General features: G+C 38.6%; 3 protein-coding genes across 4 annotated transcripts in view; 2 read left to right on the top strand and 1 right to left on the bottom strand.

Moving 5' to 3' along the window:
• The window catches only part of LOC309476122 (uncharacterized protein), a 186,302-nt gene that overhangs the window by 144,760 nt on the left and 20,319 nt on the right, over nt 1-21,223 (bottom strand). The gene's annotated exons all lie outside the window — the stretch shown is intronic.
• The window catches only part of LOC309476055 (uncharacterized protein), a 298,593-nt gene that overhangs the window by 20,112 nt on the left and 257,258 nt on the right, over nt 1-21,223 (top strand). The window lies entirely within an intron of this gene.
• Nucleotides 10,650-21,223, top strand: part of LOC309476077 (uncharacterized protein) — a 143,080-nt gene continuing 132,506 nt past the window's right edge. The window contains exon 1 of the mRNA XM_082139236.1: nt 10,650-11,080. The gene's annotated coding sequence lies outside the window, so the exon portion shown is untranslated. The remainder of the gene's footprint in view (nt 11,081-21,223) is intronic.

Genomic DNA, 21,223 nt, shown 5'->3' on the forward strand with positions numbered 1-21,223 from the left:
CACACACACACACACACACACACACACACACACACACACACACACGTAGCCTACTGTACACACACACACACACACACACACACACACACACACACACACACACACACGTAGCCTACTGTACACACACACACATACATGTAGCCTACTGTACACACACACACATACATGTAGCCTACTGTACACACACACACACACACACACACACACACACACACACACACACACGTAGCCTACTGTACACACACACACACACACACGTAGCCTACTGTACACACACACACATACATGTAGCCTACTGTACACACACACACATACATGTAGCCTACTGTACACACACACACACACACACACACACACGTAGCCTACTGTACACACACACACATACATGTAGCCTACTGTACACACACACACATACATGTAGCCTACTGTACACAGCAAAGTGAAATCAAACAGTTGAGAATATAATTATATTTAACCTCATCCTTAATTTCAAGAGAACCTGAGCTTGTCTCCTTTGAAAAATAATCACACAGCGACAATTAGACACAAATTTTGCACAATAAAGACAATATTTTTCACTCACTGTAATATATGCAGGAGCCTACTTGCAGTTCTTAAAGTACCTGCACCAGCAACCACAGATATCACGCCAGACTTTACAGTCACGAAAAACACACATTCCTGCAGCTGAAGGCGGACCTGAATCTGAAACACAAGAGTCTTTAAAGCCTGTTCACACAAAGGATTATAACTATAAAGAGAACGATAAAGATATAAAGATGTTCACCAGCTGATGAATGATAAAAACTTGACAGCCAATCAAAATCCATCCTGATTTAAAGAGCGCGAGCATTTAAAGCGGCAGACGACAAAACTGCAGCATCTGCATATAGCTAATACACAGAACGATATGCTAATATAGTTATCATTATAGGCATCTTCTTATTGTTCGTTTTTTCTGTGAATGGCCCTTTAGTGAGAATGACAAATAGCCTAGGCTACTACTGGTGCTCAGAATAATCGTGATCCATATAACAAAAGTGAAAACATGGCTTTTCCAGTCGTTTTTGTTCATACATTGAATTACATTAGATTACATTCATTGTGACACATTGATTCAATTAATTTTATTATATTTTATTATGGTGAAGTCAAATTATTTTTCAAAAAGTCAATAAAGCCATAAAATCAATGAAAGATTAATAGGTCAGTTTAAAACTGATGTATTCTTCAATTCTAATAATTAAATGATACTCACCGGTGACAGAAACATTGAAGCTCATACTGATGAAGATTCCGCAGCTTCCGAACTTTAGTTTATATTCTCCAGAGTCTGTGTCTGTGGTCTTCATGATGGTCAGAGATCCAGTCTGATGATCCAGCTTCAGTCTGTCTCTGAATCTCTCAGTACCTTCATTACACTGAACATCTGTAGTGGTCTTACTCGGATCTCTGATTTTAGCGATGAGAGTCTTATTAAAATACCACCTCATCCAGACATTTGGGATTTTTATTACACCAGGATCTAAAGTGACATTTTGACCCTCCTTCACACATATTTTTTCTATTTTATCTCTTCCAGCAGAAACACCTGAAACAGAAACAAACAGATGACTGAAGGGTTATCTGTGAAAATAATTGTGGATATTAAATTCCTGAATCTTGAGAAATTCAGTAGACACAAAATTAACTGAATGTGTATGCTAAATATCAATTAATATCGAATATTACTTTATTTATAGCCTACTTAGTAGGCTTATATGTCAAATGTAATAGTAATGCATTGCTAGCTCAACTATTAAAATATAGCCTACTTTTTTTGCATTTCAACTACCAAAAATAAGCACAGTTTAGGCCTAAATCGAATATATTTATAATGATTTGAAATCACTTGCGATCATTATACTCACCAACTAAGTGTCACCATTATGTTCAGTTTAACTTTTTGCCTTGTCCAAATACCCACACTTGTGGTCTTGGCCACTTGAGCGTGATTTTGTCCATATGGGTTATGTGATGTCATTTTTATATCCCGTGAATCCCGCTAATCCCGGATCTTTGATCTCACAGTGTCTAATCCACTATGAGAATAGAGAACTGTCCAGTTTGCCTGCACTTTTCCCACTCCTCCTCTCACTGCAGCCGCATACTCTCGCATAGCCTATTTCAGCCGAGGCGAGGCGCATCTCAAACGAGCCTTCTGTGTCGGCCCAGAACCACAGTTACTATAAAGATAATATTAGCGTCACGCCAACGTACGATAACGTTCTGTCAGAGCCCGTCTACGGAGAGCCTTGGCACTTCCTATTAGCCCCATTGTATAGATGGTTGGTTGCAGTTCCATTAGAATTCCACTGGAGGTGATCGCGGGCGAGTGCAGACTGAATGGGAGTCAATGGGGCTAGACGGCTAAATGTGTCTCTTTCACCCGATTGCCGTTGAGAAATCTCAGATTTTATTGTAGGTTTTGCAAGTTCAACATGGGTTATAGGTCTAAAATTGAATGAAATAGTACTTATGTCCTTTCGATTTCTTACAAGTTGAGTTGTTGTTGCCCATAACACGCTAGCATTCTGCTAATGAACGCTGATTGGTCAGTGAAGGACTGACTACGACCAGAGATACCGCTTGATGGCATCATGTCATCCGAAGCGGGACCAGAAACAAACAAAACAAAAACTCTTCTAGCACGTGTGTTAACCTGTGTCAGTTGTGTTGTCGATGCCTCGAGAGAAAAGAAAGTGCAGAGCGCGAACGCACTATGCTGCGTTCCAGTCCACTTTTAGACACGCACTTGCGAACTTCCCTAAGCACGAATTCCCCTTGGGGGAATCCCCGCCGCCATTTTGAAGTGCGTTCCACTTCGTGAAGTGAACGAGGGAAGTTTAGATGGACAGACCCTCGTTCCCTCGATTTAGACCGAGGGAGCGAGTCTACTTCATATGTACACTTCAGGCACCTATATGTCCCACAATGCAGTACGATTGTGACGTCACCACATATCTCGTCTAATCACCACCACAACAAACAACTCTTATGATATATTAATTCAAAAAATGTTTTATTGAAAACAACCCAAACACCATACATTTGGATGATGCATTAAACAAATTCTTAAAGGGAAAACAAATTTAAATAATAAATCAACTACATAGCTGATTCCAAGTGATCAAGGGCTTAGGACGTTCCAATTCAGCCCATTGCAGTTTCTGCCAGTAGTGGGCACTCGCAATGACGTACATCCGAGTGAACGAGACGGAGGGAAGTTAGCAAGTGAAGGGCATGACAATTTTGGACTGGAACGCAGCCTAGAGTGACTGATTGCCGTAAAGCAGTATCTCTGGTCGTACGATGTGTATGACGTCATTGACACTTTAAAATATTTTTTAAAGCAAATAAGTGACTCATAAATAAGATAAAATCTAACACCCAGCAATGTGTAAGTTCTTTGCATCTCCTTTCGAATACAACATTCAAATTACTAGACAAAAAATTATATCCTGAGAAAAGTGGATTTTGATGGATATAGCGCCATAGACCTCCATTCATTCTGCACTCGCCTGCGAGCGCCCCCGCATGGACAGAGACTTGTTACTGCAGCCAGTCCAGAAACCGGACGTAACCAGAGAGTGCCAATTCTCTTCCTATTAGACATTCTCTGGTTCTGTTTATTATAATACGCTCTGGTTTTGTCAAATGTCCGAGCTCTGTAAAGCAGATGGATTCTGATTGGCTGTTCTCTCCGTCAGTAAATTAAGACACTCGAAGTTTGGTTCATTTGATTCGCATTGATATAACAACTTGATATAAACTGACAACAAAAAATGAGGTAGCCTAATTGTGTAAGTGTAGGCTATGTTATGTAGATATAGTTATATATATATATATATTTTTTTTTTTTTACTTGATACAAATAAAATGTTTATTAGCTGTCTTGTTGATCTTTGTTCAGTCAAGGAAAATAGATAAGTTTAAAGTTATTGAATATTATTTTGCTTCATTATTATTTAGGCTGCTGAATAAAAACATAAATAAAAAAAAATATGGTAAGTGGTTACACGCAATTGATTTTAGCAACATTTAAACAAATGCATTAAGTTGAACTTAATACATTTTAGTTCAATTTAATGCATTTGTTTAAATGTAGCTAAAATGAATTGTGTGCAACCACTTAACATAAATGTTTTTTGATTTAATTCAACAAATTTTTTTTTTTCAGTGTGGGTCTTGAATAGGCTAGACCTTTGGAGTGTGGGTCTTGAATAGATCTTTGGTTTGAGAAGGTAACTCTATAAAAGGCTCATTCATTTTTATCGTTGACCTGAAGAGAAATAAACAAATGAACTTCTTACCGTGCAAGAGGAATGCTGAAACCGCAAACAAATAAACGAAAAACTTCTTTGTATCCATCTTTCCTCTCAAACGTGCTTTGGTAGCCTACTTTGAATGAATGGAACAGCACTGCTTCAATACAGCGGTATTTATGTATCTGGTGCAGACATCCCAACCTGCAAAAAGTCATTTCAGGGAGGTATTCGAAGGTACCCCCCCACCCCACCCCACCCCACCCCACCACACACACACACACACACACACACACACACACACACACACACACAAATAAATAAAAGGAAGGATGACAAGGATATGACATTTCACCACAGAATTTGTATTGGTCTATGCAATTATTTGTTCATTTTGTTAAAATATGAAGATTACTTTAAATAATTATATAAGCTGCTTATACTATTTATGTAAACTGCTTTTATTTATATTCCATTGCAACTTTAAACAGGTCTAAGGAGTTTGTTGTTCTCGTGTAGCCTTGGCAACTAGTTGGCCTGAATAATATGCACATGAAATGAAACTTGTTGAACTCACCTCAACATGTATTTTTTTACAGTAATTTAACCCGCCATGGGCAATGCTGAAGTCGCTGTTACAAATTGTGAGGTGCAAGACTGTCATTATATTTTACACTTATAAGACAGGGGTACACTTTCGTGTAGTCTGGCGTAAAATGTGTCTTATGCTTTCATTTTTTGGGGCACTCTCCCTCTTCCATGGCGCTCCTGTGTCTAGATACACTTAACTGATAACCCGCCCACACTGACAATTTATTGGTTGACTTACCAAAATAGGCCAATCAGGATGCTCTCTGTCTTACATGCGCTTCATAAGGTACACACGCAAATATGGAAAGCCAATAGGGCCAAAAACACGTGAATTTTAACTCACGCACAAATTAGGGGTGTAAATCGGAGCCTTCATGACGATTCGATACCGATTTCTTAAGCCAACGATTCGATTATTTTCGATACTTCAGAATTCCCTGCAATACGATTTGATACAATTCGATACGATTCAATACTAGATATTTTTACATGATATCTATTAAGTTTCAAATAAATCAACAAAAATAATAAATCATTTGCCTTTTATTGAGAATACAGAAACAGTATTCTTGTTAAAAAGGCCCATTGTAAATTTTGTATTGAGTGTGAGACTTGCTCTGGCAATCAGCCAATCTCAGAGCACGCTGTCAAAGCAGCAACGTGAAGACACTAGGCTCTGCCCATCTCCAGCAGGTGGCATTGATTAGCATTTGTAGTAAATAGCTCTGCATGGGGTGAGTGCAGCAAACAGACTCTATGCTTTCTTGCCATTGATGTGTGCGTGTGCGTGTGCGTGTGCGTGTAGAATACAAGTAAGTTGGTTTATGTATTTCAACTCATGTTGACTGTTTGATGAAATGTATTTGTTTGTTTGGTGCTGTTTTGTCTGTTCTTTGTTTGGTAATGCTTCACATAGAAGTAGGGATTCATTTGTGTTCACATGATGTTGCTTATGTTTCATGGAAGCATTTCTGCTACATCTCATTGTATGTATTTATCTTGTTATTGAATTGTTTTTGTTATGATATATATATATATATATATATATATATATATATATAATATTATATTGTATGCTTTGTTTTAGACTACACCCATACTCATGGCCTCACGAATGTACTCATCTGCACTTATGTGCTAAACCTTTATTGAAGCATATGGAATTGTTGTGGAGAAAATAAAGCTGCAAAGAAAACTTTCTGCTGCTTCTTCATGTCTCTAACTGGACATCTGTGGTGAACTAGTCCCCCACTGGCAACCCCAAAAAAAACCCACTGGCAATAGTCAACAGTTTTCTTTAATTCTATTCACATAATGTGTATGTTACACTATAGCAGTTGTGCTCAATGCACTGCAAATAGAACAGCAGTTCTCTGCACTGCTGTACGCACCGCAACTTGAACGGATCGAACCGTGTGCAGTGTGAAAGCTCTAACCTGTTAACATGGGTATGGAAAAAAATACGCACCGCATACGCACTGCAAACGGAGTATGTGTGAAACGGGCATTACAATAAAGTGCAATCAGACAAACGGCAACATCTCTTACCACTGCTCCATCTGTTTTCCTGAAGCCAAAATACTTCCACACCCATGGCTTGACGCCGACTGGAGTGTGTAACATTTCACTTTCATTGTCAACTCGCTCTGACGGTTCCATCGCTCTTGAAAGTCAGACTCAACAATGTTTGTGAACATAGATAGACTGTGAAACGTAAGTAACGCGTGTGAAGTAGAAGACAATAATGAGGTTAGCGCCACCCGCAGCTTAAGAGTAGGTTGTATGCATATGTCGGAGCGGATGCTGAAAATAGACAGGCGGCAAAATAACACATTAATCGATACTCTTGCGGACGCATCGATGCATCGAATCGTCGGCTGTATAATCGATGCATCGATACGAATCGATTAATATTTACACCCCTAGTGTAAATATGCGTAAAATACGCGTTGAATACACATGGCAAATCAGCGCGTTAAATACATGTATTCAACGCGTATTTAACACGTGAAATACACATCAAACACACGTCGTGTGTCTAACCATTTCTGTGAGCTTAGGGCGGTGTACCGTTCATAGACTAGGCTACCACCATTGAACATGCTATAGATCATCTTATTCAGCCTATTTATTTTGTCCTTTTTAGTCTGGTTTTTTTTTTGTATAACCTATAGAAATAATAGATTTAAATTGCAGTTTTATGAAAATTTAGATAAAAATAAAATTGCCTGGTTTTTCTCCACTCATGCCTTTTTGTAAATAAACACATTAGTGGACATTCTAGCTTTAACATCAAAGCATTAACATTTTGTGTGGGGACATCAGTTACAGTGGAGGTAAGCAATCAATGCAGGTTTTAGATACAGACAGGATGTGGACATTCTTGCAGGACCTGTTGGTAGTCTGGCTATTGATGCACTTCAAACTGTATTTAATACAACAGTAGATTGCTTTCGATTTGGTTCTATTGTCTCTAAATAAATTCTATAAATCTCGGATTGGCACGCATCACACTGGGGCCCGGGATAATATGCTTTAAAAATATTTATTTTGTTTAAAAAATATTCTATATTCTGTAGGGATGCACCGAAATGAAAATTCTTGGCCGAAACCGAAAACCGAAAAAGAGGAAACTAAGGCCGAAAACCGAAACACCGAAATAAATTATGCCAATTATTAGTACCATTGCATTTATGGCTATGACTGTGTACTAACTTTACTATAATCAAGGCATTGCATAAATTAATATTAAAGTTTCAAAGAATAAATCAATTAAAATTGTATGCAAATATTTATTTAGCACATTGCAAAGTATAAAATTAAATGTTTAACTTGACCCCACTCATGTGTACATTAAATAATAATGTAAAAGCCTACTGGCCTGCAGAAAGGTTTAAAAATGAAATGTTCTCTCATAAAAACAAAGTGCATTTAGGTCAATACTGCCATAGCCCATAATAATATCTGCAGCTATATGCTCATGGACGTGAGTTGCAAAAACCATAAACAGCTAAGGTAAACACACACACCTCTGATAAATGACGGCTGCTCTGCACACACACGCAAGGTCTCTCGCTCCCTCTCTCTGCCGCGCGCGCGCTACGTATGCGCGCTCATGCTCGCTCGCGATTCCGGGAGATTTAAACTAATTTGCGGGCATCAGGGAGCCGCTATCAATACGCAGGAGACTCCCGGAACTTCCGGAAGACTTGGGACGTCTGTGTTTTAAAAATCGCTGTCCGTGGGTCACTCTCAGATATATTGAAATACGTCCACACCGCAGATATGTTGCTTCAGACAAGCACGTGCAGGTCGCGGTATCTGCTGTTTGCGTCATCACAACATTTCGGCCGTATTGTTTCGGTGATAAAAGTCTTTCGGCCGAAAACCGAAAATACACTTTTGGGCCATTTTCGGCCGAAAATTTTCGGTGGCCGAATATTCGGTGCATCCCTAATATTCTGAAACCTCGTTGAATTATATTAGAGTATCCTAGGCCTACTCCTCCTAGGCCATTCAAAGTTCATTCTTGTTCATTTTTTTATCCATTTTTATCCTTTTCTTCATTTGGATCCATTTGCAATCCATTCCATTCTGAATAAACAAACAACGCAGTTTACATGCTTCCTCCTTATACATATTTATTAAGATAATAATTGAACTTGATAAATGTTGCAGATACGTTTTACTATGCACAAATGACTTTCAACTTATGTGTGCAAAATTCAGAATAAAATGAATGTGCAGCAATTTGTACAAATAGAGAGTCTGTAGGCCTAATATACGTAGCCATTAAATAAGTGCATTTAGTTTCAAATTTGTTAAAATCTTATAATGTCATTTTTTTCCATCTATGTTGATTATGAAAATTTACAGCATGAGTAAGATAGGATGCGCAATATATCGCGCATGGAGTAGGTCATACATGATTTTGACCGCTTCATTAAGTTTTGTTTTGTATAAAAGCCTTTCTTTAAAGTGAATTTCGTATTGAATAAATTATTTCTTAATTTTAATCTTTTTTTCATCAACCAATTGCCTGGATTAAATAAATATGAAGCAAATATAGCAGAGAATATCATGACATGGAGGCGCCGGTACGCCGCAGTCACTTGCATTGACGTGAACTGAGGGCATCTCATCATAAATTAACCGAAACTCAGTGTATTCCTCACAGACATGAGAAATATATCTAAAGAAAGCTTGAAATGTCTTTAACCCCCTGAGGTCGGCTATCGCGCCGGCGCTATAGGCTCGTTTTTTTCCTTATCAGTGCCAAAAAAAAAAAAAAAAAAAAAAAACTTTTTATCTTATATGCTTGTGTTATACATCAATCGATGCAAAGTGTGTATTATTTTTGTGTATACTCACAATAAAAACAAAGTGTTGTGCTTTTCACCAAATAAAGAAAAATAAACATGATGCGAGTTCTGCCTTCTCTCTGTCAGTGAAGTCCATTCTGAAACGCGTCCGAAAATTAACCATAACTCAGCGAATACTCAGTCAAACAGGCATACAGACACACAGGCATGAAGCTTGAATTCTCTTCTTTTAAATGAAGTAATTTTTATTAAAAAAAATATATTCTCTGTTTATGTAATCTTTATGAAAAGAGAGAGATGTCAGTCGTTCTCATCTCAGCTCATTACGTTTTAATCTGCCCCGCCCACGGAGAGCGCGCTATTCAAACGCAAATGACTGAGACGATCCCATACAAACTGTGAACGCCCACATATGAGCTCGAGAAAACACATCAAGTTTATTCAGATCATTGTACTTGTTTACACTGTCTCGCAGCGCTGTGAGGAATAATAATAATGGAAAATGTACCTCAGAAGTGCTGGTATTTCGAGGAGTAACGGATAGAATACTGTAGTAAGTTTTTTTTTTCATTCTCAAGTAAATCGCGTTTCTGTGTGTGAATGAATGAACGGCAGAGATGCGCTGTTTACCACAACTCGCAAAAAGAGGTTTAAATTTGAATTGCGTTTCTGTGTGTGAATGAATGATCTGCTTTTAGCAAACTATTTTGCTATACTGAGTACAGATCGACTGAAATATGTTGAAATAAAATGTATTTGTATAAGCAACGCATATATTCCTTATAATAAAAACGAAAGACCTATGTTACAGACAAATGAAAGACAACATTTCGTTGATTAGTTTTGGATAGATTACACATTTTTACTGTAAAATATCTGCCACCTCAAATAAGCTTTTGTTTGCCAATTTTTGCTAATATGTTAAATATAGTATGTTTTGTCAATGTAGCCTATATTCGAAGTAATGAATCCTTAACTTTGAAATATGTATGATAAAATGTATACTTTAGTTTTTACAAAGAAAGATTACACTTCAATTGTTGTTGTAATTGTAACCTTTTTAATAAAAATATATATATTTACAAGGTAGATGTAAACAAATTTTAAAAGGTAAATATAAGCCTTTTCTTTAAATAATTTTTGTGTTTTATTATTGACAAATTTGGGGAGAGGATACATATTCCAAAACTGAAAATACAGTATGAGAATTAACTGCACAATTACTAGACATGGTTTCCTTGGATTTTATACAATTTGTGAACAAAAAATTTTCTTTCTTGTGGCTATAGGTGACACACCTGAATGAATGGCTCATTAAGTATGCGGGCCCCATTGTCTCCTGAGGTGTGAACCACTACATATGCATGATGCTGTTGAATGGTTGACGCCCCTTGCGCATATTGCGTTTACAAACAAAAAGTGTTTTACAAGATTTAAATCAATGTATTGTTTTATGTGAATGGTTAGGCAGGATGATTTTCAGATCATTTTGAAGAAAAAACTCTAGGCGACAAAATGCATTATTCAGAAGTCTTATTGACACATATTTAGTATGTGTTTTGTGGCCTTATTTCAGAAACTTTAGTTTTTAGTTTTTTCAATAACCATGCATAAACATTATTCTCTCAAAAATACAAACATGTACATGCATGTTGCTCACATATTATGGTAGCCCTGTTTGTGCTAAATAGAGTATAATTATACCTTTGCCATTAACCCTCTGAGGTCGGCAAACGCGCCCCGCGTTTTGCTGGATTTTCTTCACATTGTAGCACAATAAACTTAAATTACTCTGTCATTTATGGTCATACAGAAAAAAAGAAATATAAAAAAAGAATCTGTGATATTTCTACTTTTGTATGTGTCCACTTACAATCAAATCAAAACATTGTGCTTTTGTAAAATAAAGAAAATAAACAGGGTGTGCGTTCTGCCTCTCCGTCGCGGTGAACTTTTTTTTCTTGAGCACGTCTATAAACTGAAACAAAACTCAGCGAATACCTGTCACACATTTATGAGCCATATACCTTTATACACATTTAAGTGTGTACTTTTAAATGATCGGATTCAAACTGAAAACAAATATTCTCTGTTTAAGTAATTTGTATAAAACCAACAGGATGTCCAGTATCTCAAACGCTTGCTAATTACTTTTAATTCGACCACGCCCACTCGCGCAAAAGTGATTCACATGCAAATCGTCCACATGGAACGCGAACGCCCTCGTTACCTCAAACACAAAACACCAAAACACTTCACAAGTCTCTGCTTTTCGTCGAGTTTGGAAGACACGTCTGAGCTTACATTGGATTTAACTCAGAAGAAGAAGAACGCGATTTGAAGACAAGAAAGATGTAAGGTAAGAAATTCTTACTTATTAGTTTATGGTATTGTTGCATAAACTTCACATTGCAGTTGAACTGTTGCTAGATATATGGTGAATATTATACTATTTAGACCCGTGTTTACTGTTAAATACTGTTTGTGGATATCTGCTCAAACATAGATATGTATAACCATAATGTTTAATATTTTGGAGCGCGATCGCGTTTGAATGTATCATATTTTGGAGCGCGTTATTTTGGAGCGCGATCGCGTTTGAATGTATCATATTTTGGAGCGCAATCCCGTTTGAATGTATCATATTTTGGAGCGCGATCGCGTTTGAATGTATCATATTTTGGAGCGCGATCGCGTTTGAATGTATCATATTTTGGAGCGCGATGGCGTTTGAATGTATCATATTTTGGAGCGCGATCGCGTTTGAAAGGAAAAATGCACCAAACATTAGGCTTTATGTTTTTACTATTATCTCATTTCATATCATCATAACGAATGGAAACATTTGAAGTAACATAAGATAATCAATATATTTTTCTCTAGCATTGTTACTGAAATCTTTTGGAAGATTTATAGGCTGCTATAGGTTATTGTTATAATTCTTTTATGCAGTACTGCACATAGCTTATGCCTACAAGGCACAACAAACATGGTGTTCATTATATTATATATTGTTGGAAACATTTGTGTGTGTGTGTGTGTATTCTGTGAATTTTAAAAAGCAATTTTAACCAGAAAAATCTAAAATGTATTCCCAAAATCGTGCAGGCCTAGTTTCTCGTGATACCAGAATGTTCACTTTTTTTCTTTTCTTTCAGGGACCAGATGCAACTGAGTCCTGCTGACTTCAACATTCACATGAGTCTCTGTACATGAACATGGTAAAGTGAAAATCAAACACCTTGGAAATGAAAGGTATGTACAATGTTTTTAGGAATGGCCCAAAGGTCTCTGTCTTTGGATCATTGTTTTCAATGTGCTCTTTTGTCATTTGTTGTGTATTTTTGGATTATGTTGTGTTGTAAATAAATCCAAACAATCTAAAAGCCATTCTTTTTTAAATCTCCTCATTCTTTGTGCAAGGTTGCTCTGAATGATAGGGCCTGATAGCTCCTAATAGGGCAGTTAGCGGAGTGTCTTTGTCTTTCTCTGGTGTTGAAGGCTTACATATTCATGAGATGATCACGCCTCTTCGCATATGGCTTTCTCACACAAAACACGTCTTAGAAATTTTAAATCAATATATTGTCTTATCTGAATGAGCAGTCAGGGTGATTTTCACATAGTTTTGGAGCAAATATTCTAGGCTACGTGATACAATTTTCAAAAGAAATAATCAGTATGGGTTTCATGGCCTTATTTCAGTGACAATTTTTTTTGGTATTTTCACAAACCACGCATATGTCATTATCTCAAAACTACAAACTTTTACATACATGCTGCTGATATATTATTGTAGCAGAGTTTGAGCTAAATACAGTGTAATAAGACTTTAGCCATGAAAATGTCACAAGTAACAGAAATAAGCACAAATGTCAGAGCATGTCAGAACACCTCCAGGGCCAGAAAACAGCTCAGACCTCAGAGGGTTAATATGTTTATAAGCAACTGAAAAAAACACAAATGTCAGGGCATGTCAGAACATCTCAAGGACCCCAAAAAACCCTCAGACCCCAGAGGGTTAAATCGAAACAATTCGAATTGCTGTTATAATTCGAATCATACGTTAAATATGCGTTGTTGATGTGTTAAAATTCACGTGTTTTTGGCCCTCTTGGCTTTCCATTCGCAAGGTCTCTTGCTACCTCTCCATCTCTGCCAAGCGCCTGCTTCACGGTTTGGAGCACAGTCTCTGTTTCGCATGCGCGCTCTTGCTCGTTCGCTCTAGTTTCCGTGAGATTTTAACTAATTTGCGGGCATCAGGGAACCGCTATCAATATGCGGGAGACTCCCGGAACTTCCATAGTTACGGGAGCCATACATCAGGAATCAGATGCTTTTTAAAAATTACATTTACCCTTCTACTACAATACTTTTCCTGAACCAATAGAAACTCCAATAGGAAAAAAAATTATTTCAGAAAACAAAGATAGAAATAATAAAGTTAGACAAAAATTTTTTTGAAGATATTGTTTCTGTATCTCCTCCAATCTTTTACTGCAATAATTTATTTAAAAATATAAATTGGAAAACAAATGTGTCCTTACAGCAACAATATTTTCTCACTAATAAGGTAAATGAAGTGTCTTTCAAAATAATAAATACATTTTACCCTGTTAAAGCTACAGTGTGTAGAATTTACTCCAATCTAGCGTTTAAATTGTATATGACTACCAACTATTCTAGCCCCTCCCATTCCAAGGGCGTTTTAACTCCTACGGTGGCCTTATTATTTCACATCTGCTGGCAGTCGCGAGTAATTTCCCTCTCGCATTCGTCACGAAAATTCGTCACATTTGCGTCTGTATTCCAGACGCAAACAGTGCCAAAGATTTGGAAACCTTCTACAATCATTCCTGTGGCCAAGCGTAAGAACCCCAATGACCCTAAATGACTTTCAACCTGTTGCTCTCACCTCATTGGTGATGAAGACTTTTGAGGAGTTGGTTAAGCAGGAGTTACTGAAGCAGATAGAGGAACAGTTAGACCCTCTCCAGTTTGCTTACAGGGCTAGCAGAGGTGTTGAGGATGCAATACTTACATTGTTAAATTCCGTTTATCAACATCTGGAATCCTCAAAAACTCATGCAAGGCTCCTCTTTATCGCCTTCTCTCCAGCATTCAACACCATTCAGCCCTACTTGTTGGCTGAGAAGTCTCTTTTTAACCTGAACCCTAACTTAATTGGCTGGATACTGGATTTTCTGTCGCACATGATTATTGATTTCCGTAGATTACAGCACAATGTTTCACAAACTGTTATTCAGAACATGAATGTTGAGACAGTAGATGAATATAAATATTTAGGAACTATCATTGACAGCAAATTATCTTTTGAGAGCAACACAGTTGCTGCATGTAAAAAGGCTCAACAGAGACTTTTCTTCTTGAGGAAGATGAAATCATTCAGCGTGTGCAGGACTCTGATGACTTTGTTTAATCAGTGTTTTATTGAATCAGTCTTGACATTTTGTATTGTGGTGTGGTACAGTGGCCTTTCAATGATCAACAAGCATAAGCTAACAAAGCTGGTAAACGTAGCATCTAAGGTGGTTGGGGTACAGCTACCACAGCTGCAACATATATATGGTAAATGGGTACAGGGTAAGGCTAGCCAAATTTGTAATTGCCCTGATCACCCACTTTTTGGGGAGTTTAATCTGCTCCCCTCAGGTTGCCGTTTTAGGCTACCTATGTTAAGAACTAGACGTGCCAGGGATTCTTTTATTCCTGTGGCTATTAGGAACCTGAATTCACTTGAGTGACATCTTATGAAATTTTTTATATATATAGTATATGCTTATTATTAATTTATTTCTGTTATTGTTCATTATGACATATTGACCTGTGTACTGTCCAATTGGTTTCTCTCATTGGCGGAAGGAATGTCTCCATTGATGTGTTGATGTATTGCTTTTCTTTGTGTATGTTTTTTTAGATATCCTGCTGCACGCTAAATTTCCTTCTCTAAGGATAAATAAAGTGGAACTTGAACTTGAAAGAACTGGCCAGTCTTATGCCAGTCAAAAGACGCTTCCCCCTTACCACAAGAGATGTCTAGGGAAATTACTTTTAATCATGCCAATGATATCAAAGACTTTTCTGAAGTAAAAGGCATTGCTGGGTGTTACTGGTTTAGAACTATTTTGAAACGGAATCCAGACCTCAGCAGGGCCGAATGGATCTGGATAATATTCTTAATGTTCTGATCCAATCTGAACTTCTGACCTGTAATGCTGCCTGATCATAATCATACACTGTTCGTTCATTGGCCAGAGGAAAACTGGCGCCCGACTGAGTCTGGTTTCTGTTTTTTTTTTCTCCATTCTGTCACTGATGGAGTTTTGGTTCCTTGCCACTGTCACCCTTTTCACCTTTTTTGCTATTGGCTTTTGGCTCGCTTAGTTGGGGACATTTAATTTAATATTCAACAATATTATTGATCTGCCTGCATTGACACCATTATATGAGAACTGAATTGAGCTGGATGATGACATCACGATTTTCTCCAGAGCGGCTATATATATAAATGAACTAAATTAATGACTTTTTTACAACAAAAATTAACGATCACTGAACTTACTTAAGCTGGACTGTGATGTTATTTTCTTCTGGAAACAAACTTTGTTGCATTATTTTCCTGTTATCTCTGTAAAGCTGATTGGAAACAATCTGTATTGTAAAAAGCGCTATATAAATAAAGGTGACTTGACTTGATCCCTAGTGTGGTAGGAAAGTGGTTTCAACAGTATGAAGACCTGCTGGAGGAACTTGCGATCAAAGATATTTCATCACATCTTTCATCACAAACTGTCAATGGATTGAGGTAAGACTGCTGAATGTGTATATATACACCTCTTATCATTGATTGCTGAGTGCTCTCCACTTGTGTTAATTATCTGAACGTGCTCCTCCCGAACTTTGTTAATAAAACATCATATCTTTCTGAAGACAAAGAAGGACAAACAATTTGCATTGATTTAAAAAGAAATTATGATCATCCAGTTTAAAAACTTCAGAACATAAATGATCAGGGTGCATGTGTGCGTGTTTAATGTTAGAACTATTTACATTGAACAATAAACGGATAAAAAAAATACCAGAACTAGACATTATTAAACTGTAAACCTTTTCTGTGTGCACTATTTACATTGTGTGTGTGGGTGAGTGTGTGTGTAATGTGTGTTTTTATGTGGACAGACAACATTTATGGCAAAGCCAGTCAAGTGTCTGGCATTTCCTCCACCTCTCCGCACTCCAAGTGGAAACCACAAATGGCACAGATCACACTGGACCCATGTGGCTGAAGGAGTGGCGTGAGTGCTGGATGTGTGAGTAAGAGTGGCGTGAATTCTGGATGTGTGAGTAAGAGTGGCGTGAGTGCTGGTTGGTGTGGCTGAAGGAGTGGCGTGAGTGCTGGATGTGTGAGTAAGAGTGGCGTGAGTGCTGGATGTGTGAGTAAGAGTGGCGTGAGTGCTGCTGGATGGATCTGCAGATGGGAGCAGTCACACCACCTAAGAAAGTAAAACATTTGTAAAACTCATTAGCAAACTTAAAAAGAAAAACATGTAGCTTAGAGGATGAATTATCATTGTATTAATGTTAAACTTACCTGGGTTGTGTCCACAGCACCCCTGGACAAAGGAAAGATGCCAGCCTTACGGAACCCAGCCTTGATGGTTTGGGCTGTGACAACAGTGGGGTAAACACTTTTGAGGAGAGAAGCCATGGTGGAGAAGGCAGTCTTCAGCGGGGTTGAAGACCACAATATCCAGGGGCTGAAGGATGTGTGTGGTGTGGGCAGGAAGGCAGAGAATTTCAATTGTATTTTCCCTTCAGTACATTATAACATTTTTTGAAACATGTGTCTAGTGTTGGTCCATGATTAATACTAGTAGTCTCTTCTTAGGTGCATACTGGATAAAATGGCAGAGCCATTTAAGGAATAGCTCCAAATCCATGTATCCCTTGTCCTGGATGCCATTGGGGGGCCCATCCAGCCTATGTGCAGTACTTGGAATTCACACAGCAGTGGACTGTGATGTGCTCCCTGGTTGTCGTCTGCTGCTGGTAAATATGTTTCCACAGGACCTTCTCCCTGGACCGAGGCTTGTCCCCAAAGCCAGTCTCATCACAGTTGTAGATGAGCTGTGGCTTTTCATCCAAACCATGCATCACATAGAGGGCCTCATATATATAAAAAAACCCTTCCATGGCCTCTGGTGTAGCACAATGGACTCTGGCTCTGTTCAGGGAGTCTGCTGTCCGTGAGGTCAGTTCCAGATGGCTTTTATCTTCTTTAATCTTCTTGTACTTCTTCTTCAGAATAAGACATAACAGATGCTCAGTATATTACATTATCAGTGCATATATCACTTTTCTTTCAAAGTAATGACTAGCTGTAAACATAAGTAACTTCAAGCATGTCTCATCACACTAGAAACGTGTGGCATTTACAATTGGCACAGTGACAGTCGTTCTTTACAAAGAGAAAACACATTTTCAGACTAAATATTCAGGAGGGTGGTGGTGGCGCAATGGATAAGACACATGCCTTTGGTGTGAGAGACCCGGGTTCGAATCCACTGTGAGACACCAATGTGTCCCTGAGCAAGACACTTAACCCCTAGTTGCTCCAGAGGCGTGCGACCTCTGACATATATAGCAATTGTAAGTCGCTTTGGATAAAAGCGTCAGCTAAATGAATAAATGTAAAATGTAAATATTTACCTGGACCCACTAAATGACAGTATGAAATTGATGACGACAATACAGCGGAGATTGGGCCCAAAGAATCAAGCCCGACCCTACCCGAGCCCGTTCTGTCCGAGCCTGGCCCGGCCCGACACCTTAAAGGTTAACTAAACCCTAAACCAACTTTTTTTAGTTAATGATTTGTAAGAATGGGGCTTTATTAGTGCTGTTCATTGATTCGAGTAACTTTTTTGACATTTGGGTATAAAGTGTTTTAATTTTACAATATATGGTGTAAAAACGTCTGAGTGCTGCCCTCTTAAGGTTGAACGGTGGCTACTGCAGTTGAATTTTCCTATTGGATGTTTGCGGTGGCAAGTGACGTAAGCGGTGGCAGGTGACGTAAGCAGGTTCCAGCTCACCACGCCCCTGGTACGAGCTAGCGTAGATTTATCTGTATTGTACAGTGGGCAGGAGGGTACAGGTGTAGTGTTGCTGGTTGCAACATCACTGTTGGACTGCATAGCTTTCCAGCAGACTTGGAAATTAGGCGCCAGTGTTTGCATGCACTTGGCCTGGAAGACCGTGAATGTGAAACCTGCATTTTACGCGGGATTGCTTCTCCAACGCAATAGAGGTGGAAATGGGCTTCTCCACACAACTCGCGCTGAAAAGCGACTCAGTGTCAAACGCTGCTCCTCCTCCTGCATGGACTCCACCACCGCAGCGGCGTCTTGATGTGAGTGATCATATATATTTTAATCACAATTTATGGTTAGGCTAAAGTTAATCCTCTGGGGTCGACAAACGCGTCGGCGCATTTTGCTGGATTTTTTCACATAGCGGCAAAATATGAATATGCCTATAGAGAGCGCGCGCTATTGACATCAACTCGATAAAAATCATCAGATGCATGTACATTATGTCGTCTTGCGACCCTGTGAGCAAACTATCCATTTTAGAGAGTCTGACAGCAGGTCTCAGGTGCTCGCCCCCCCGCTCACGGTTCGTCCCCTCTATCTCCGCTGGGGTCTGCCCACTTTTCTAGCATTTTTCAAATATTGCCAGTGGGTGGAGTCGGGCTCTGACCAGGGGTTTAGTTACCCTTTAACTGTAATTATGAGCCCAAGCCGATTTAAACCAGACCAAACCCCACCAGTGTTTTAGGTTATCTGAAGAAGTACAAGAAGATTAAAGAAGAATAAAATAAAGAGCGCTGCAGTGATTGCTTCTTTAACAGTGTGTTGATTCTGAATGGAGCCTATCACGGGCACGCGCCACATACCGAAGTGTGCGATGACGTCATCACGCTGGTATGTCAAATGAAAATAATTAAATTAATTAATGCACATAATGCTCTTACTTGTTTTGTTTACCTAAAGCACAAATAAGCATTTAAACTATATTAGCAATATCAAGAAAATAACTTTGAACAATTCTATAATGAATTTGAAGAAATTAATCAAAATAAAATTCACTATATCACATGTTCAAGGGGAGGGGCTTACTGATAGGTCAATTGGTATGAGGCTGTGGATAAGGACGATGGCAGGACAGAATCTCCCCAAAACACAGTTCTTCTCTCTGTTTCACCAGGCCTGGCAGAGACTGAGACAGTTGAAAACACCCAGGCTGGATTCAGGGGCTCAGGGATGTTAACCTGGGATGTCCTGTTAACAAGAACACAATCCTTGATGATGTATACGCACCGAGCATCACAACAGAGAGGGCTGTATTACCCACAGGAACAGAACTGCCCGTGGTAGAGGATACACCGATCTTGATTCATCGTGACACTGTCAGTGAGGATTTGGTGTATGAAGAAGTAATCATCACATCCCAGGAGGATATGAAGAGGTCCTGTTCCATGTTTTCATTGCTGAGCAAGACACCGATTTTCTTATCTTTAACAAAATATTTGACAAGCATACACACATACATGCACACAAAAGACACCAATGCACATAAACACCTATAGAACATGATCAGTTCATTTTTAAGTGCATTTTTTAATGAAATATTTGTTTGTTTCCTATTTAATGAAATGTTGTTGCTATGGCACACTAATTTACACTAAATTGTTTCTCTTAAGATTTAAGTTGCAAATTGCGTGTTAAATGCTGAATTGAGTGTTTCAATATTCCTAAATATCACAAAGCATTTGTTCTATGGATTTATCAAGATAATAAGTAGATTATTGTTGAATTGAATACATAATAAAGTAACTACAGTGAATAAGCGCCACCTAGTCTCTATCAGAGGCTTTCATAAGGAAACTCTGAATCACAGAAGATTACAGAGAGAGAAATGAAAAGCGGTTACACTCACAGAAAATGAAAAAATGGCATTTTCTTACATAAACAATCTGTAGCTGCAGCTGTTTGCTTTTCAAGGGAAAAGCTGCTCAAAACTGCTGGTCTTAGCAGTGGCGGGACCTGGCATAGGCACAATATAGTGCGCCAATGTGTGTCATGGGGCGCCGCCCGCGTATGACACACACAGCTTTCAGACACGATTACTTTTCTTCTCTTCATGCAAGAGTGAAAGGAATTCGCCTGTGAGTGGAGAGTTCTGCACTTTCCCATATTACATGGATGCGCTCTCGACATTTGTCATTAAAATAAAAAATGCCTAAGGCACCAAAAATGCCAGAACCGCCACTGGGTGTGGGATTACTTTTCTCCGTAATAATACGCAATCAATTTAGTGCGTATCTGTATTTGCGCTCTGTGGAACATCAAAGGTTTCTATTTACAATGTGTTTTTGCAGAGCTCAGCATAGTAGCCAATCAAAAACATATCTGTTGATTTCTTGAACGCAATGGCCAATCAGAAAGTTGGCACTAAACAAAAACTCTGGCGTTTTGAGCAGTGAGTGGACTCTGAGTTCTGCACGCTCGCAAATCCTCTCACTATAACAAAGTCACGCCAATAAAGTCATGCAGATAACCGATTTTAACAAAAAAATCAAGTGCAAATACAAATACAAAATTAAGATGAGTAAAGAAAACGGGGTTCTTAATAATCACCCTTTATTAAATGCTGCAACACATTCTCACCCCAAATCGTCACTTTTTCGTCACTTTCAACCATGCTTCAATATCCGACGCACAAAGCACCCTTTAGCGTCCATATGTGACGCTTCGGTTATGGGTAGGTTTAGGCGTCATGTAACTGACGCTTTCGAAAGTTTGTCAATATCCGACGCACAAAGCACCCTTTAGCGTCCATATGTGACGCTTCGGTTATGGGTAGGTTTAGGTATGTGGTAGGGTTATGCGTCTCATATGGACGCTAAAGGGTGCTTTGTGC

This window comes from Leuciscus leuciscus (assembly GCF_965113295.1).
Source record: "Leuciscus leuciscus genome assembly, chromosome: 15".
Lineage (NCBI taxonomy): Eukaryota > Metazoa > Chordata > Actinopteri > Cypriniformes > Leuciscidae > Leuciscus > Leuciscus leuciscus.